The sequence below is a fragment of the Mesoplodon bidens genome (genome assembly GCF_964165515.1).
Source record: "Mesoplodon bidens genome assembly, chromosome: 13".
In the NCBI taxonomy this organism is placed as follows: Eukaryota; Metazoa; Chordata; class Mammalia; order Artiodactyla; family Ziphiidae; genus Mesoplodon; species Mesoplodon bidens.
In genome coordinates, this window is record NC_138169.1 from 37,360,047 (window position 1) to 37,375,421 (window position 15,375).

The following is a 15,375-nucleotide window of genomic DNA, read 5'->3' on the forward strand; positions in this document are numbered from 1 at the left end:
GCACCACACACTTCACTGGGTAATCCCCTGGGAGAAGGGGCATTACGGTTTCAAAGGAGGCAGAATGAGTTTAAGCTTGCAAGCCTGGTAGCCAGAGCCAAAGGCCAAAAGCTATTTTAAAAATAAGAATAAAGCACAACTATGGAGTAGCTTTGTAAATCATACTCTTTAGGAGGCAGGCCGGTGTAGTGTTAACACCTTCCTTAAACATTCTGGAATAAAAGAAGGGGAAATTACTTGGAATATTCCCATTATAAATGTAAGATTTAGGAAATGTTAGTAAATTGACAAAAATCCAGAATCATAAGACTCTCTCCTCTCCCAATAATCCAGTCTCTGAGATCCCTCACTGGTTACATAGGTAAAAACTCAACCTTTAGCCAAGACTGCTAAAAGCAGTATAATTGGGTCCCAGTTTTTCTATTAATGTTTAGGAGAGACAAGAGATGCCTTTTTTTTTTCAATATGAACTGTTAAAATGGTTCCAAATGGTGTCAAAATACAAAAGATTTAATAAAATACTTAAACTTTGAAAGGTTTTCTCTTTTTTCAGGACAGTGAGAAGGCACACAAAGAATGATGAAGCTAAGCAACTATAAAAATATTGATGAAACTGAAAAGTTTTCTGGCAATGAATTGTTCCTTGGCTCTTGTTTTCACAAATCTCCTTTGATTTTCTCTTTTACTCTGAAATTAAGATCTTTGCTTTTTCTCTTGGAGAATTTAAGTCTTCCTCTTAGCTACCTAGAGGAATGAGGTGTCCTCAACATCCACATGCGTCATGCTGCAACGTTCCCTTGTAAGAGACTCATCTAAATGATAATGAGCATGAAAAACTGATTATTTCCTACATTGAACTGGTCTTTGTGATTTTCATCTGGCAAGTCTAACAGTTCTAGACTAGTCTCAAAGCATAAACATGCCAGCAGTTCAATTAATAGAATAGTTAGAGGCAAATCTGCAGGACGTTACCTACTGTCGGCAAAAAGCTTCTCAAATAATAGTGATTCATATAATAATTTCAACAGAAAAAGGCCAGTGTGAATTTTTAACTTCCTATTTAAACTTGCGTGTGGACTGTTTTCTTCAAACCCTCTATCCAAGGCAGAAGATAGATTACAGAGTTTTCAGGCATACCAAAACATGAATTGCCATGACCTAGTCCTCTAATAAATAAATAATCTGATGAAAATATTTGATGAAAAAAGTAGTTATGTGTTCAGGGTTTCTAGATCTTCATCTTCTTTCCAATTTTCAGTCCTTAATTTTTTATATTCTCCCCTTTAAAAAAATGTATCCCCTCTAAGATTTCAACTTTATTCTATAACATTTCCCAAGCTATGGCTCTAACCTTAATCTCCCTGCAGATCCAAGTGCCCACAGTCTCCACCTGTATTGCATACTACCAAAACATGTTCTAATTCAGCATCCACAAACCATCTCCTTCTCCTGGTTTCCCCATTTCTGTTAATCATGGCCATTCATTTTCTACGACCCTGTGGTTCTCTCTATCATAACATGTTCTGCTATTTGTGATTTTCTACCTACTTCCATGGGCACCACTGGACTGAGATCTGCAAGGTAAATGATACTTTATACCTAGAAATTCACTTTCTATATCCTTAAATACTGTTATTTAATAATGTTGAATGAATGAATATATAGATGAATCATCCTATAGCACTTTTTCATACTACTACTATGGGGCTATCACATTCAAATTTGAAAAAAAATAATATAAAAATTCATCGATATCATTATCGAAAAGTGGATAGCAATTGGCAAAATTTGAATATGGACTGAATAGTTGATAATATTAATGGTGACTTTTCTAAATTTTGTTATTGCTAAATGTTAGAATGTTATGTGTTTGTGTATTAGAATATCCTTGTTCTTAGGAACTATGTGCTAGAGTATTTAGGAGTAAAAATATTAAGAAACCTAGAAGTCACATGGTAGTTATCATTATTGTTGATGCTGGAAGTAATGACTTTATTTTTTAAATAAAACTCTTAAATAATGTAATAAATTCAGATTTTGTAGGATCTGGTCCTGTACTAAACCAAGACAATTCTGGAACCTAATTAAGGCTTCTTAATTCCTAAAGGAGTTGTCATGCCTAATCTCATATAATTCTAATATAATAAATACCTGACATCCCAAAACCAAAAATAGTCAGGATTCCAGAAGATGTTTGAGTGGTTAGATGCAATAATAGAACAAAAGTCTGCTTACACAGTCTATACCATACCTGATACATTTTTACTGAATATGAGCCTGATTTGCCTGCCAAGACTTTTGTCAAATATGTTAAGAAATGTTAAAACCTGCAAATTGATAAATTCAACCTCAAAAAATTGTGATCTGAACCCAAAAATTCCATGGAAAGTAGAAACCAAGTCTACAAGCAAGAACAACTTTGCACCGTCAAATGAGACTCAGATATTCTCTCCTCAAATCCCCACCACTTTTCACCTGAGAACTTGGAAAGAAATACACATCCTCGGCTTTCATCTGTTCCAGGAAAAGGAGAAAGAAAAAGAGAAAAAGAAACAGAGAAAGAGACAGAGAGAGAAACAGAAAGAATATGAATCTTCCCTAGACAATTATTTGTCATTGATTTTCATGCCCCCCCCACCCCCAAGATGAACCAGGATTCAAACACTTCCAGGATAGAAAAGAAACTTAATGATCACTCACCCACAGGTGTTTCAAACTGTGTCCCAGAAATTCCTAGAATTCTTTGGCAGACTTTAGGGGCCATGCTGGGAATTAAAGGATAACTTGACCACTGCTTCCACCTGAGCCATCCTACTTTTATATGCTTTGCATACTGAGGCTCTGGCTAATATTTCATTTGAAAAACTAGGTTCAGTTCCATCATGAAGATGACAAAACTGAGATCAGAAATGTTGAGTGACTTGTCGAGCCCACACAGCTAGCATCAGAGCAAGACTGGAACCCAGCTAGCAGATATTCAAACTCCCAGTGCTCTTTCCACAGCAGCAGTGAGTCCCAAACCTGCCTGTGCATCTAAATGACCTAAAGAGCTCATTCAAGTAAAGACGCCTGAGCCTTCATCCAGGGATTCCAATTCAGTTGGTCTGAGGTGAGGCCTGGGAGTATGTATTTTACCAGGTGTTCCAGGTGATTCTGATTCAGCCAGTCCACAGACCAGCATTTAGAAACCACTGATGCCTCTATTAATGCATGTATTAAATCTCACAACAAAAATAATTTATATTTAATCAATGTCGAGCACGGGGCTCAGCCTCCTGCTACACAGGATCCTGATCTCAGCTGACTCAGGACTTAAGAAAGCTTAGAAGTTAATTTAGCACCAATGAGAGAAGTGATTTATAGCGCGCGCGCGTGCGTGCGTGCGTGCGTGTGTGTGTGTGTGTGTGTGTGTGTGTGTGTGTGTGTGTTCCCCAGGGACAGCTCTCAGAGGCTGGGGAAACAGCATGTCCGCCTTGGCCCCAAGGCCTCTTCCAGATGGCTCCTAAATGAGCTGGAGGAATCAGCAGCAGCTTTTCAAAATCCTACATACCCACCCACATGGTCTAAGCAAAATGAGTACTTTTAATGAGACTTAGAAAAAGGAAAGAACTTACTGGGTGCAGGAGACAAATGAAGAATTGCACCAACTGTCCCCCTGGAATTCCCCTGCTCCCCACTCTCTCGACATAAGCCCCGTAGCAGAAACTCTCAGGGAGAGATGTAGCTGATAACGCTTGCAAGGTGGACCTTGTGTGTTGGCAATGCTAAACCAGCAATATGGTCTCTGCTGGGGAGAAAAGGAGAAAAGTGTGGGAAAATGCCAGCCACAGCAGCCCCTCTTCAAGACAGGAGCCACAGTCCTTTTATCATGTATCTTCCACTGGGTAAACATTACAATTGGTCACAAGCAGCAGGGTCTATTCTCATTCCTGGGAAACTACTCTTTCCAGACTCCTTGCCATTAGGCAGGGTTGGGTGACTAATTCTGGCCAATGAACGTAGAGGTACCATGAGTCCCTTCCATGTGAAAGCAGGGAAAAGCTCCCACTCAACACTCTGGCTCTGCTTTCCCTGTCACTGTGCACTGGAATCCATGTGCTGATATACAGAAATATTAGAAAGGAGCAGATGGGGTTCCTAAATCGCTGCTTAGGACAGAACAGAGCTACCCTACTCTACCATCAGGGTCTGCAACATATTATGCATGATCAGGAAGTGATTCTTCACTGCATCAAGCCACTGAGATTGCCAGGTTAATTTGTGTCTTGAGCAATCCTTAGCCTGTCCTGATTCCTCTCCTCCTCTCCCTAACCCTACCCCTCCCTTCTCCTGACTGTGTGTCTCCCCAAGACTTTTACATCAGTATCAGGGGCTTCATTCTCGTTGGCCAGCTCCTCTTTAAAAAGTGGGATCTGAAGTATTAATGAATCCCCTGCTTTGTGATGTTATCTATCAAGATAATGAAAGAAATTAAGACTAAACACCTGTTTTAACTTAATCCACAGGTAGAAGAAAAGAGAATGTAAAAGAGACAGAGGTCCCTGTGAAGTCGCAACATTATGATTCTGGTTTCAGGTTCTGAAGCGAGAGTGATTGTCTTTTTAAAAAATACATAGTTCAATCACAAAAGTAGAGGCTCAAGGCTGCTCCAAATCAGCCCAGGTCCTTGGATATGTTCAAAATCCTTAATTTCACAACAGATGCAAATACAGGATTAAGCTACTATGAGTTAAATCTTTCCCTTCACACTGGTAATTCACAGAATTCCCACACTTCCCTGCACAAAGGTGAACTCCCAGACCCATGCCTGCCTTAGAAGTGGCCTTTACAGGACTCAGAAAATAGGCATTAGACATGTTGATCTCCTTACAGAGCTATACCAACAAGCCTGGGTGTGTGCTACATCCAGGCCTGCCGAGCAGAACCTACATGGAAGGTGGATGATGCCCTTGCAGTTGCTGTGTGACTGTCTAAGTGAAGGAACTCACGGTTCATACACACAAGAGAAACACTCCAAGATGTACTGAAGCAGGGCTTCAGGTACCTCAGCCCAACCGTGACCTGATAAAACCAGTAACAGCAGCAGTCCCATATAAAGGTGGCCCAAGAAGTGAGGAGGAAGGACCTTGGTCAAGGTAGGCTTGCAAGCAGCTGGAAGTCCAAATGGACAGAAATCAATATGGGTTTTTTAGCCACTCTCTCCCACAAACAACACTGATGCCAACCATGACTATGAAATGTTGCAGACTGTTGATGGGGAACAAACGAGGGACTGGTTTTTCCTGCCCTGCAATGTGATCCACAATAGTAAAATCAATTTCCAATTACTAACAGAAATGCAACTACATACACGGAAAAGGAGCAGTCACTCAGAACCCAGGGTGGGAGCCCAAGCACCACCAGTGTGGTTCCAGGTCTCAAATCAAACCAAAAGAGAGCGTAACTTAGTAGGAAAGTCCATTCTCCTAGGACAGGGAGTCCAGGCTTTTGAAATCAAGACGGCTTTGGCCCTAAAACCAGGGCCAGCCACAGTCCCTATTCCCAGGAACATTCCTCTAACTTCTCCTTTTCAAGGTAACTCAAAGCTTATGCAATGACTGAAATCTCAGATACCTCTAAGCAAAGAAAGAAATACAGGGGGATACTCTAGGGTCCTTTCCTAAAATTTAGGATCTAGTGTCCTATGACAGCAACTCAATGACACTTTGTGCTACTTTTCACGATCATAAGAAGCATTTTCTGCACATAACTCTACCCACAGTTAAGTATGCACAATAAATCTGCTCTGATTTCTGCTAAGTCATGATGAAATTCAAATCTAAACCTCGTGCTAAGGGATCATATATTACTGGCGTCTTCTGATTTCAAAGCCCCTTTGCCAGGCCAACTCTGAAAACATTGTTTTAGTTGAATAATTATTTAAATGTGTGCTCATAGGAAATATTATCAAATTATAGTGAATGAACAAATGCAATTAAATAAAGCTATGGCTCCTCATGAGCACATAATGATCTGAGATGTTTGGCCCCAGGAAATGTGGATAGAGTAGACATTAATCTCTGTCCACTGACTCAGGTGTGCAAAATAATCAATTTTTTAATAAATAAACTTAATTTCTGGCTCGGCCCCCATCCTGCAGCTTGGTGAGGGATGTCCCTTTCTCCAGGGTCATGTTGAGGTCATCTGTCTTCATAACTTATTGCTGAGATAACCCACTGTCATGAACTACATGGTCTCTTCAGATCCTGAAACTTCTTATGGCTTCTATGCTCTGCCAGAGGTAGAGAGATACATGTAAAGCTAGGAACTCTAAGCCCGAGGTCAGGCCCTCTCTTATGCACCAGGTAGCTGTTCTCTTTGGGATCTTGCTGCCTCACTAATTACCATGAAAATGCGCCTGGGTCCTCACTGTTTCTGCACTCACAGGGCCCATCTGGGAGAATCATGTCTTCAGTCTGGTAGAAGTCCATATTTTCCTATTGCTTCTTCCAAATCAGTCTGTTTCTTCCTATAAACCTTCTCTTCTCCCTTCTGTTACCTCTGCAAACCATCTCATCCTCTTGTGGACTTAGGTTTTTAGCAACAAACATGATGATGCATCACTGGCTATTTCTGTGTTCAGTGATCCCACTCAAAGAACAAAATATCTCAACCCTTGATTTAAAAACATAAAAGCAAGCCCAAGTATACAGAGCATTCTCTAATCTGTTGTGATATGTTCCAATAAATACTAAACTATTTTTAGAGTCTGACTGCAGAGCACAAAGCAAGAAGGGTAAAATATCAGAAGTAAATTAGAAAAAAAAAGAATTTTGAACAACTACAATGCAGAGCCTATTTGATTGCCTTCTCTTCACCAATTAGTGTCACTCAATTAAATCAGATGAATTTTCATTTAGTCCACTGGATTCAAGACTAATTAAAACAACTGAATGACTTCCATTGAGTTTTTTTTCCTTCTGCTCATATACCCCATCAGATTGGCTCACAGCCCCACTGAGAGGCTGTTGGCAGCTCCAAATAAACTATATTCAAGTTATTCTCATATTTCTGCTAATTCAGTCTAGTTTTTTTGGCTAAAAGATAGTATCTCCAAGTGTTCATAAATATGCATATGGGAGAAATTTTAAAACAGAATTTTCCTTTTTTTTTTTTTTTGGCCTTCCAGGAATTTTTGAAGTCACAGAACTCTGGGCTAAGAAGAAATACAAGTAGTCAATCACCATGCCGACTTTACTAGAACTCAAAGAATTGAAAGATTAAACGAGACACCTACCACTTACCTGCTATGAAATTGGCACTTTTTTAAGCACTATGGAGGCATTGGTGAGACTGAAAGGAATAAGGAGGGGCACCTTCATATGCTGTTGGTGGAGGACAAGCTAGCTGATTTAGATAAGGAAGTACTAGGTGCTGTAAAGGATGAACCCCTAATGTCAGTGGCTTCGCACAATGGGTAGTGAGTAGTTCTTACTTACCTAGAGTCTGAAATAGGTAATTCTGATTGGTGGTAGGGCTCTCATCCTCTCACTCAGAAAGAGAATGACAGAATCTGATGGACAGAGCCTCCACCATCTTTTGTGTGGCTTCCAGGTTCACCCGGGCATCAATACTCAGCTGAGAGATGGGAAAAGAGGGAGGCCGTAGAGAAGGCACACCAGGAATTGACACGCATTACTTCTGCTAGGAGTCCATGGATGAGAATCAGTCACATGGGTGCACTGAGATGCAAAGAGGGCTGGGAACAGCTGCTCCCCAGCAATAAATCTGTACTATGGATGTATGGATGGAGGGCATGAGATTGTCTCTGCAAAGGTAGCTAAATAAATACATAAACAGTATAATATATATATTATATACATATACACACATATATATGTACATATATACATAATTTTTTAAGTTATACTCTTTGACCAAGCAATTCCATTTTTCAAAATTTATTTAAAGTAAATAATTAGATATGTGGGCAAAGATATGTGCATAAAGATGTTTACTGACATTTTGTTTATGTTCACAAAAGAATTAGAAACAACCTAAAAAATGTTTTTAGGCAGATTGGTTAAATAAATTCTGGCACATTTGTATAATAAAACACTAAACACTATTTACAATTCAAGAATGATGTTGTAAATGTTTATTGATTGATTGATATGGAATTTACAAACCAGGATATACAGGATGAGCCCATTTTTATAACAAAAATATCTGGTAAATATATAGACTGGTGAATCACCATGTAGAGTTGAGATTCTCCACCTTTTATTATGGATTCTAAAATTCAATTTTTTCCAGTAACTTGGAAGCATTCAAGGTCTGAGGGATTGACTCTGGATAAAATATTCTAAAGGGGCCAACTGACAAACTAGAATGCTGTTTTATTCTTTTGGAGTGAAAATACAGTGAAAAATATGCAGTGAAATTTTGCTACTAGAAATGCCTGTTTCTTTTCTCTAAGAGCTTCTTCACTCTGTTATTGAGAAACTAGGAAATCAAGTTTTTTTAATCAGAAGTTATGTCATGAGCTCAGACCTCAAAACAAAGGGAATTTGATGTGCTTGAGACTTTTTTCCAGACTGGAGAATCCTCAGCCAACATTTAATGCACTCCCACTCTATGACATGGATTGTGTTAGACCCTGAGGATGCAAAGATGAGCAGCACAGCTGCTCAAAACTGAGAGAGGACTCTGCAAGGCAGACACAGCAGTTGTGATCTGTGAGCAGAGCTTAGTGAGGGATGGCCATAAAGTGCTATGAGAAGCACCCAGCCCTTTTTCAGGGATCAGGGACTCCAAGACAAGACAGTATTTGAGTTAAATCAAAAAGGACAAGAACAGCTTCCATAGACAAGCAAAGTGAGGAAGGACCTTCCAGGCAAAAGGACAAGCATATACAAAGAAGATACTGAGAAATCAAAGATTGTACAAACACTGGAGAAATGCAAACAAGGTTCCCAAATTGAAATGATCTAGTATATACAAAATACCAAGCCTGGTGCTTGGGACAGGGTAGGCACTCAAATGTCAATTTCCTTTCTCTTCTCCTTCCCGAACTCTGAGTAACTGAAGCAGAATGGGGGGAAGGTTTAAGTTTTGTAAAGTTTCTATATGTAGGGGGTTCTTTCCAAGAAAAAGAAGCTTTCAGGAACGAAGAACTTACTCCACAGCTGCAAGAAGAGCTCCCTCAGCTGTAAGCCCCTACAGGGATTGCCTCAGAAGAAAGCTGCTCACCCAAGGCACATTCTCCTTCCTGTGGTATCCTGTGAGGTGTAAAGATTACTCCCTCTGCGTAGGTCCAAGTTGACACAGAAACCGAGAAAACTAAAGTACCATCATGGGTCTCATTAGAATAGAGGTATATGGGGCCAAATAATAAACGAGGTCCTGACCCAGGTCCAGTTCACAGTCAGTGCAGTAGGTCCACTGACTCAGCTGGTGGTCATTTTCCCGGTCTCCAAATATGTAACTGGAATGAACCCACTTCTAGCTGCCAGAACGCCCACATAGGTTCCTTGGCCTACGTGATGAACACTAGAGCCATGTGGAAAGCCAAATGGTAACTGCTGAAATTGCAAACCCTTACCACCACCACCAACATAGAAAATCAAAAATAATACCGCCTCCCGGGGAGAGAGGCAGAGATCAGTAACATATTTAAATAATTAAATTATATTCCTTTAATTAACCATTCTGATTCCCCACAAAAATGAGAAGTATTCCACAGTAAACAGGATTACCAGAAATTCAACCAAGTAGTATAACCCCGCTTGCAGCTGCTGTGCCATATGTGAAGTCTTTGCTAGAGCAGCTTTGGGTACATGGTATGTGGCATTTGATCTGGCATAGGCATTCTTTTCCATCTCTCTAACAAGAGAGCAGAAACAGTGTGCATTCACGTGAAATGAACAACAGTAAACCTTTATAGTCTTGCCCCAGGACCATGATAACTCTCCCACCTTCTGTTATAATATAATCCAGCATGACTTGGACTGACTGGACATCTCGGAAGACATCAAACTGGCCCACTATATTAATAACACTATACTCATCAGAGCAGATAAGCAAAATTTGGCTGGTACATTGGAGGCCATAGTAAGACACATGAACTCCAGAGTATGGGAGATATTCCCTCTGCAGATTCAGGACCCCAACATATCAGTAAAAATTTCAGATGTCTAATTGACTTGGGTAAGACAGGACTTCCCCTCCAAAGTAAAGGACAAATACTAAGATTTGAATTTTCCACTATGAAGAAGGAAGCACAAGCCCTGATAGTTTTCTTTGGGTTATGAAGGCAGCATATTCCATACCTGAGAATATTGAGAATATTGCTTCAACACCAAGTTTCCAGCTTTCAGTGGGGGTTCAGGGAAGGAAAAGTTGTCAGATTTTCATTAGGATCAGAGCAAGAAAGGGCTATGCAGCAGGTCCAGGCTGCAGTTCAAGCAACCTGGCCTTTTGGACCATATATCCCAGCAGATCCTATGGTGACAGAGGTTTCAGTGATGAGAAAAGATGTCATGTGCAATTTATGGCAAGTACCAATAGGAGAATCATAACAGATTCATACGGTTCTTGGGCATGACACCTGTAAAGAAGAATTACACACCTTTTGGGAAATGGTTCCTGGCATGTTTCTGAGCCCTGGTAGAAATGGAGTGTAGGACCATTGGACACCAAGTTAGGACTGCCCCTTATGAACTGGGGATGTCAGCACCACCAAGTCACAAGTTGGACAGGTCCAGCTATCAGATGGAAACGTACATGGGGGACTGAACACAAACAGGAGCACAGAGCACAAGCAGGCTGCACAGCAAGTAGCCCAGACCCACATGTCATCCACCACTGTGGCGCCAGAGCCTCTTCCTCAGTGCACATGTATGGTCACAGGAGTGATCCCTTTTGACCAGCTGATGGAGGAGGGAAAAAGCCTGAGCTTGGTTCATAGATGGGTCAGCTCATTACGTGGGTGAAAACCAAAAATGGATGGTGGCTGTACTACATCCCTACTCACGATTGGCCCTGAAATTCAGTGGTGAGGGAAGATCCTCCCAAAAAGCAGAGCTTTGGGCAGAGGTGTGTAGATGGACATACAGGAATAGAGACAAGGTATGACAATCTTTATACCACATGTCAATGCCCATCAAAGATGATTCATCACAGAAGAGGAAGTAAACAATCAAGTAGATAGAATGACTCAGCCAGCTGATATAAGCCACCCTCTGTCAATAGCCACCCCATGACAGATACAATGGACACATGAAAGAAGTAGTCATGGTGGCAGGGATGGAGGCTATGCATGGGTTCAAAGAATGACCCTTAACCCACCAAGGGTGATCTAGTACTGTGACTGCTGAATGTCTAACCCACCAACAGCAAAGAACAATGCTGAGCCCCCAGTACAGCTCCATTCTTCTAGGGGCCAATCACCCACTGGTAGCAAGCTGATTACGTTGGACCCCTTCTTCCATAGAAAGGATAATTATTCATTTTCATAGGAACACACATATATTCTGGGAGATACATCTACAAAAGATGTGCCTTTCCTACAATAGGACCTTAGCCAGTATTACTATCCAAAGGCTTACAGAATATTTGATCCACTGGCAAAGTATCCCACATAAATTGCATCAGGCCAAAGAATGAATATTACAGCAAAGGAGCTGTAGCAGAAGGAACTGACCATAAGATCAATTTCTCATATAATGTACTGCAATACCCAGAAGCTGAGAGCCTGATAGGATGATGGAACAGCCTATTGAAAGCACAACTAAAGTGCCAACTTAGAAAAACTACCTGTCAAGGGCCATCCTCCAGGATGCAGTACATATTTTAAATCAATGATGTTTAATGAGTACTGTGTCCCCAGCAGGTAGAATATATGGGTCTGAGAAATAAGGAGTAGAATCAGGAGCGGCCCTACATACCATTATTCCCAGAGTCCCGTTTGGGAAATTTGTGCTTCCCCGCCCTACAGCTTGGGGCTCTGTGGTTTTACAGGTCCTGGTACCCAAAGAGGGAGTGCTTCCTCCAAGGGACACAGCAAGAGTTTCATTGAACAGCAAACTGTAGCTTCCACCTGGGCACTATAGCTTCCTCATACCAAGCGCTTAGACCCCTTAGACCCAGAATGAAGGTCTGGGTCACACCAACAAGTAAGCCACTAAGACCAGCAAAGGTATCAATGAAGGGTGGTGGGAATCGAAAATAAAGAGTAGAAGAGGGTGATGATGAAAATCAATTGTGGCCCTAAGACTTTCTGCAAATCAGGGGCTATGGTTGTCAAATTACCTTTCTTTTGTTAAGTTTACATAAGGGAGAAAACGGCCCACTGGAATCCTAGAGAAGTTGCTTCCAGAACTGACACAAAGAAGTAGATCATAATGGCCCAAGGAATGGACTGTGGTGACTGTGGGGATTTGCTACCCAGGCCCCCATTAGGAATGAAGACTTACTCCCAGCCTCTGAGAGTGCTGAAAGCAGAAGCTCTCAGCTGTCAGATCCCTATGTAGACCCACCTCTGCTGAAGAGAGCTGTCTCACCCAAGATCATGCCTCCTTCCTAGGATGGCCAGAATCTAACAACTGATTGACATGGGAGTATAATGGCCTGGTCCCTGGCTCAACTCAGGGCAACTGTGAAGCGTCATCCCAGGTTCAGAACTCCCCAGAGAGTTGGCTGAGACATCTGTTGAGATGCATCACAGCTCAACCTCTCCCTCTACCCTGTCCTGCTTCCTGAATGTTCCCGTATGTTCCTCTTCATCTCAGAGTCTGTTTTTCAGGGAACTCAACCTGTGATGTGCACCAGAATACAGGCAACCAAAAACATCCGTGTTTGCCAGATAAGTTCTCTCCTTTGAATGGTACTTGATAAACACCAATATGTTCACCGTCCAACTTGCCTACATCAGTCTCTACTAATAGACAAGCAAAACTATAACTGAGTTGTCATAGTTTCTTTTTATTAAATATAAATATTGATGAGACACTATTTACTGTAAGGGGTCAGAATGCCATCTTCCAAGGTGGTTCCAGATTTCCAGAGTTCAATTAGATGTTTTCTTCAAAGATGACTCACTACCGACCTCAGATAAAATATCTGATTCATTCTTGTTTTGAAAGTAGGCAACGGCCAAAAAGATTAATTACACTTCCGATGGGCTAGCCCTTTCAATTACCAGGTTGCTCTCTGGTTTTCAGCAGCAATACTTGGGGTCAGATCATTGCTTGTGATTTCTTGAACTTTCTTGTTTTAAGATCTCCCATCTTGGCTGTCCTAGAAAAACAGAAGGCACAGAAGGACTCTCTTCTACCTCCTCAGTTCATTTTTTCCTACAAAGTACTCTCCTATTACCTAGGTTGGCCTGCAGCTCACATAAGCACTCTGAGATCTTTTAATTTCTAGGAAAGAGCAAGAGAGCTACTGTCTTCAACCCTTCCTATCCCTGTTCCCCAACACGGCACTTCCCCTAAAAGATTGCTGTCTTTTCCAACTCCGGAATTACATGAATGTATATGTTGATTAATTTCAGGTGGAAAAACAGTAATTCAACTAGATATGGAACTACAAATCTGTATAAAATAACAGAAAGTTCCAAGTACGACCTGGCCCTCTCCATATCAAAATGGTGTCAGGGAAATTAGGTAACTGAGTAACTCTAGACTAGAAGAGAAGAGATGATAAAAGGATAGTTCTGTGTGCTATACCACTTACGTCACCCAGGACCTACAAATGTTCTAGTGTTGAAGATCGTTTGTTAAGAAATGGTCCTGTTCATAATCAAAATAATAGTAATATATGGCTTCTCTGTTTCCCAAGATCTCACCCCTTTATATCAAAGAAATGCCTGGACTAAAAACAATGGATTATCATGATATAAAATAACCGTAGTTAAGGCGTTTAGGGTTCTTGGCCCATATATGCTGCTGAAGATGACCCACTTTCATCTCCTGACATCTCCTTTTCATCATCTGTTTACAAAAATGGGGAAAGTAGAGGGAGGGCTAATGTTTCCAAAATATTCTCTAATAAGCATGTATTACTTTGTAGTGGAAATAATTTAAAATATTTTACTATTTCAAAAAATAAAGGTAATTTCTAAGTTTCTATCCAATGCTAAAATTTTATGAACTTGCATGTCGTCATGGTGAGCTAAATTGCATTACTTAATCAATCTCAGCCCATATTTCACCCACAATGTGGTTTCAGTAACAATTTATATGTCAACAACTTCCAAATTTACATCTCCCAGACATACTACTCCTCTTAGCTCCAGGCTCGTATACAACTGTCTACTCCATATATCCATTTGGATATCTGAAAGACACCTCAAATGCTCCCTCAAATGCAAAACAAACTTCATGATTTTCTCCCAAATCTGATTCTCCTCCAGTGATCCTTATTACAGTGACCAGCACTCTTGCCTAATCATTACAATAAATCAGGTAGCTGTAGTAAGACTTGACTCTCTCCACCTCCTTTACCTTCTATTTCCAATCTATCATCAAGCCCCATCAATTTATCACTAAATAACTCAGACCATCCATGGGTCTCCAGCTCCACTTCCACCACCTAATCCAAGCTATGATGACTTCTCACCTGTGCTAGTTAATAGCCTCCTCACTGGCCCCCGACATCCTTGCCCCATATCCCTTCTCCACACTACAATTTGTGATGTTTCAAATAAAAATATGATCATGCCCCAGCAGAAACTAACACAACATTGTAAAGCAACTATACTCCAATAAAAATTAATTTTAAAAATAAATAAATATAAATAAAAATATGATCACGCTATTCCCGATTAAAACCTTCAAATGATTTCCCTATTTTCTTAGAATAATCAAAAAATCCTTAACAGTTACTACAAGGGTCTGGATCATCTGGCCCCTACTTATCTTGCAGCTTCATAGTATAAGCCCTCTATTCCTCCCTTAGAGCTCCAGCCACACTGGCCTCTCTAAGTTTCTTAAAAGCTCCCACCCACCTCAGGACCTTTGCACATATTGTTGCAGAGCTTCAGAACTCTTGTTATGGATGGAATGTTTAGGCGTCCCCTCAAAAGTCATATGCTGAAATCCTACACCCGAAAACAGGACCCTCGCCAGACCCAAATCTGTCAGCACCTTGATCTTGGACTTCCCAGCCTCCAGACTATAAGAAATAAGTGTTATTTAAGCCACCCAGTCTATGGTACTTGTTATAGCAGCCCAAGTTAACTAAAACACACTTCATTTTCTTTGCCTAGTTAACTCCTACTTTTCCTTCAAATATCAGCTCAAAAACCACTTTTTCAGGGAGCCCTTCTCTGACTCACAGGCTTTCTGTTACAAGTTCTCATGGTACCTCATGAATTGTCTTTATACCACTTAT